Genomic DNA, 6,000 nt, shown 5'->3' with positions numbered 1-6,000 from the left:
CTAACTCATGAGTAGGCAGCTACTCATCTAGCCCCAAACCTGAACTGTGGAGCATGTGCGGGCAGCATCTCTAGCTCTCTCTCTCTCTGCATGCTGAATGGAAGACTTGGGAAAAGGGGATCTGAGGCTGACCGCAAAACACATGACCCTAACTTCACACAAAACCTATTGCAGTATACCACAAGCTGTTATGGGCTCAACCTCGTTGCCTATGAGAAAGGAGATGCAGTTGATTAGAATCACAGGAATCACCCCTTTTAGCATCAGTCAGAGTTCTTAAAAGCTTACAACAACAGGGAATTGGGATGAAAACAGGGGTGCACTTAGCTGCAACTGTTACTCAAGTGGTCACCTGTGCAGTCCCACCTGGGTGCTGCACATGCACAGACCTACAGTGCAGAGGTTTCTGAAGCTCAAAACATGCCTGAGGGTGCTCTGCCCCCCTCCCCCATGCTGGTTGCCGCCTTTTCCAGCGTGATGAGGAGGGGGCTGAGTGCCTTTCCCTCAGTCCCTCTATTGCCGCCTGGAGTGAGGGATAGTTGTTGGGTTAAGAGCTCACAGCGGGGCTGGAGGGAGGGATGTGTGCCTACACAGGTGACCACTCGAAGAATAAGTTACAGGTAAGGGCAACCCTGATTTCATCGTCGTGGTACCTGTGCAGTCCCACAAGGGAGAGTATCGAGCTGACTCACCACCTCAGGAAGGTGGGCAGGAGCTCCCTCTCAGTTGAAAAGAGACTGCAGGACTAGGCTGCCTACTGCTGCGTCTCTCCTGGCATCTGTGTCTACATAGTGCTTTGCAAAAGTGCGTGAGGAAGACAATGTTGCAGCCTTGCAGATGGAGCCAACGGAGAGACCAGGGGGCAAGAGGTAGCTGAGGTGGACCGGGCGAGAGTAGGGCAAGCCTGAAGCTGCAGCAGACAAGCAACTCACGATCCTTCATTACACAGTTTAATGCAGGTGACTGTCCAACCAGCGACGGATTGCACTGGCAGTTTTTTGCCCAGATTAGGGCCGGAAAAGGACTTTAATAGGTTATCATCCTTCCTAAGGAGTTTTGTTCTGTCTAGGTAGAGAAGAAGGGCTCTCTGTACATCTGGGGAATAAAGAGATCACTCCCTTTTGTCCTGCAATTGTGGATACAGCACCAGTAGGGTGATGTCTTAGATTTAAAAGAATTTGGATTGTCCTTTAGGGAGGAACTGGAGTGAAGTTCAAAGGACTATTTGAGTATTGAAGACTTTCAGGAAAGGAAGGTCATGTCGCAGCACCTGGAGTTCACTGGCCCTTGTAGCTGGCAATCAGGAACACCGTTTTCATGCTGAGCAGATGGAGGGAGCAAGTAGCCATGAGTTCAAAAGGTTGGCCCATGAGCTTTGAAAGCAGAAGTAACAAGCTTCACTACGGGATTAGAGACTGGACTGGGGTAAATTAATTTAGAAACCCGTTGAGAAATTGTTTGGATTCTCTTAGTACAAACAGGGAATTCCCTTCAATGTGGACATGAAAACCTGCTATTGCGGCTAAGTGGACCCTTATGGAGGCTGATGAGAGCTCCCCCCAGACTAAAAGCTTAGGAGACTGTGGCTCAGTTTGTAGAGCATCTGCTTGGCATGCAGGGAGTCCCAGGTTCAATCTCCAGCATCTCCAGTTAAAGGGACTAGGCAAGTAGGTGATGTGGAAGACCTCTGCCTGAGATCCTGGAGAGCCTCTGCCGGTCTGAGTGGACAATACTGACTGTGATGGACCAAGGGTCTGATTCAGTATAAGGCAGCTTCATGTGTTCATGTGAGATATTCAAATAATTTTTCAGTAGGACGTGACTGGCCCATGTATGAAAGTGTTTCCAGTCAGTGGAGAAAGAGCGCCAAGTGGACAGCTTTCTAGCACTGAGTTAAACCTGTTTTATGGGTTCAGAAAACTGGCAATTAGTCACTGAATGAGCCAGACTGCTAAAGGTAGGCTGCCAATGTTTGGATACAGGAAAAGTCCCTGTGGAAAGAGGCCATGCTCCTGGGGAAGGATGATATCCCTGTCGTGGGACGTGGTTAGGAGTGTCGGGAGCCACATTTGCCTTGGCCAGAAGGGGGCTGTTAAGATGGCCAACATGTGTTCTTGCCTCATCTTGCGGAAGATCCTGGGATCAGCGGTAACGGAAGGAGTGTGTACAACAGGTCCCTCATCCACAGACTCTGGAATGTGTTTCCCAGGGAGATTGGATCCCATGCACCTTGGGGTCAAAATAATTTGCATTTTTTGTTGTGTTTGGTGGCAAACAAGTCTATTGCTGGTATGCTCCAGTGCTGGATAATCGGGGAGTGAAGAGCCCAGTTGTATTGCCATTTATGAGGTGCTGGGAGGCGCAGCGGAGGAAGACTGCTAACCAGTTGTTGTTCCCGGCTATGTGGACAGCCTGAATGTTGGCATAGTTGTGAATGCCCCATTCCCAGCTTAGGTGGAGAGGTGACAAAGCCTTAGTGAAGAGGTGCCACCCTGTTTATGTAGAACATGGCCGTGAGGTTGTCTGTGGCTATTCTTGCCCAATAGGTAGGTGTGAAGAGCTAACAGACTTGTATATGGCCTTGAGTTCTAGTAGGCTGATGTGGGAGAGTTGTTCTTGAGCTGACCATGTCCCACTAATCGACACCTGCACTAACAAGGAACCATCTGTGGTGAGTGTGACTTTCATCGAGGAGAGATGGAAGGGAAGAACTACCAGGAGGTGAGCACTAAGAGTCCATCAGTGGAAGGAGCGTACTACTGGGATGTTTAACCTCTTTAATTGGTGGTAGCGAAGGGGATTGAATGCCCTGACAAACAATGACTGCAGGGGGTACATAGGTAGTCTTGTGTATGGAATCACCAGCATGGTTGAATTTTGAACCTAGCAGCCTTTGAATTTTGAACGTAGTTCCTGGCAATGAAGTATATTTAGTCTGATTGACAGGATCCTGTCTGGAGGCAGGAAGGCTCTGGCTAGAGTGGAATCTAGCATAGCACGTATGAACATTGCTTTCTGCACAGGTTCTAGTTAGAACTTTTTTGCATTGACCTATAGGTTCAATGGCCATTTATGCTCGGTTATCAGCCGTGTGATCCTCGCAGAAGTGCCCCGGGTCGTCTTTTGAGTTCTTCATGGTTTTTCCATCTTTCAGGAGTCATTTCGGGCCACCCCGCACTTGTCCTGTGGTTTCAGGATGCCGTGTTATCACAAATGTAAATTTTGCCTCGATCCCAAAGCGAAGCTAATCGAGGCAATTCCTGTGAACAGTGTGAATTTTGGGTTTCTTTCCTCATGCCCATTCCCGCTTTTCCCTCTCCTACAAACCCCTTCCCCATTTTGGAGATTTTTGGTAGTGTGTTTTAACTTCTCGGGAATGTAGCCGGGTGTCGTCGTCCCCACACATACCTTACATGCGACCTTTCTGGTCAGTTTTAGCAGCCAGAGTTCTTCAAAGTTTGCCAGCACTAGACCGCAGCTTGTCAAGATTACAAGTCTGTCAGTTTAGTTTGACAGGGCAGGATAGATCAGAGAGATCTAAGGATGATGTAATCAGCCTGGAAAGTACCTGGGGAGCTAGAGAAAGTTGGCCTGATCCAGCTATAGCCAGGTGGCTGATGCAATGTAGTAGCAATGCCAGGATAATTGGGTATCTACTGTGATTGGTGGCTGCAACCAGCAGGTGTATATATTGAAGTGAAACCGCAGTTCTATGCGGGATGTTATGAGCGGAGAGTGTGAAAGGAGTATCTGTATATATTTCTGCACTGTACAAATAAACTACACTTTTTCTATGTGGCCGTGGACTTTCTGATGGGTATCCTGGACAGACTGCCAATCCTCTTGGCTTCCGCGTCAGGGCTCTGGGCCCAGGTCCTCTATGTTACAGGAGTGTTTTCTGCTACACTGCACAGGTTTATGTGTGGTGGTAGATAAGCAGAGTCCAGGATTTTTCAGAAGCTACTAGGAGAGTGACGGCTGTGTGTGAGTAATGGCACAGCAATCATTTATCCCGGTGGATAAGCTCACCTCAGAGAATTACCACGTTTGGTCTGTGAGGTTGGAGCAATATCTGAAAAGGGAAGATTTATGGGATGCGGTGGAAAGACTCCCTACTACAGCAGCCGAGATTGCCAAGGACATAAAAGCCCTTGCCAATATCACCTTGTCGGTGGGAGATGACCAGCTTATTTTTGTTGTTGGCAAAGAGCATGCAAAGTTGGCATGGGATAGTCTACGAACAGTGTATCTCCGGGACTCGGCAGGCACGCTGCTAGCACTAATTAGACGTCTTTATAGATGCAATAAATCACTGCACACGCCTGCCGCAGCCCACTTAAAGACTCTGGCAGAGTTGTTTAGACAGCTGGAGTTGAGGGGAAGGATATAGCTGCGGAAGACCGGGTGTATTTGCTTTTGAGTTCTCTGGATGCGAGCTTTGATGTTTTAGTAACCTCGCTGGAGAGCCTGGCAGCAGGGCAGCTAACCTATGAATACGTGACGGGACAAATTCTGGGGGACGAGGAACGACGGGAGGAAGGTCGTAAGCAGATGACTGCAGCCCAGGAGTTCATAGTTCACCCGAGAGGAACGTTGGAGTCGTCACGGGAGTCAAGTGCCGTGCAGTTCGGTATAAATCATCCCAGGCAGGGAGGCAATTCAAAGTCAACGCCGATGACAGCAGCCCACCAGCAGGGATACAACCCACGAAGAGGGGCAGCGTTCTACTCTGCGCAGATGGCTCAGACGCCAGCACGTGAGGGAGACCGGAAGAGTAGGAGCTACAAGCAAGAGGAGGAATGTGTGATGTTCGTCAGAAAGTGTTTTCTTTGTGGGTCCTCACAACATTTGAAAAGAAATTGTCCCCAGTTGGCCAGGAAAAAGCAACCAAAGAGACAGTCAGTGAATGGGACATACACTGCTGTTGTGCTGGCAGAGACTGGGAGCAGAGGACATTTGGCTTTTGGACAGTGGGGCAAGTAAATGTTTTGTTAACAAAGCTTCCATGTTGGTTAACCAAAAGCAGTCTGCTAAGTCTAATGTAAGTCTGGCAGATGGGAAACACTTAAAGGTACACTCTGAAGGGGAGGTGTTTTTCCCAGAGTTGAATTATAAGTTTCAGGATGTACTTTGTGTGCCTGAGTTACAGCATAGTTTGCTAAGTGTTTCTGTGCTGGCTAAGGCTGGTTTTAAGGTGCAGTTTGAAGGAAACACCTGCCAGATAAGCCAGGGAGAGGTTGTAATGTTAGGAGGGCACTTGCAAAAGGATGTCTATGTGGTGCATAGAAGAAAGGGAGAAACTTCTATGGTAGTGGAGTCTGTGAATAAAAATCCACATAATGAGTGCATACACCTTCTACATAGGCACTTTGGACACGCCTCCTTTTCCATTCTAAAGAAGACCCTGAGTGTATTAGGGAAGGATGACATTAAGTTGAATGGATGTAATTCTTTCCTAGATTGCACTGCCTGCAAATCTGTTAAAAGCAGACGTAGTCCAGTGGCTAAGGTAAACCAAAGGGTGGCAACCAGACCTCTGCAAATTGCTCATTTAGATCTCTGTGGTCCATTTCCTGAGAGTGTGTCTAAGAACCGGTATGCTTTATGCATTGTGGATGATTTCTCTCGTTATGGCTGGGTGTATCTGCTGAAGCAGAAAAGTGAGGCATGTCAAACCATCAAGTATTGGATTAAAAGGGTGGAAAGGCAGCTAGACCTCAAGGTATCTAGTATACAATCTGACAGAGGCGGTGAATTTGTCTCTAGTGCATTTACCCAGTGGTTAGAAAGCAAGGGAATTGAGCACAGATTGGCTAATCCCTGTGTTCCTCAGGAGAATGGTGTGGCTGAGAGGAGGATTGGTTATCTAAAGTCAATGTTGCAAGCTTTGATAGAGGATGCTAATCTAAAACCCAGGTTCTGGGAGGAAGGCATCAAGGTGGCTTGTTATCTGATTAATAGACTTTGGACCTCCAGCATTAACAATATTCCCTACAAGGC

Source organism: Euleptes europaea, chromosome 9 (assembly GCF_029931775.1).
Source record: "Euleptes europaea isolate rEulEur1 chromosome 9, rEulEur1.hap1, whole genome shotgun sequence".
NCBI lineage: Eukaryota > Metazoa > Chordata > Lepidosauria > Squamata > Sphaerodactylidae > Euleptes > Euleptes europaea.
This window is presented reverse-complemented; position numbering follows the sequence as displayed.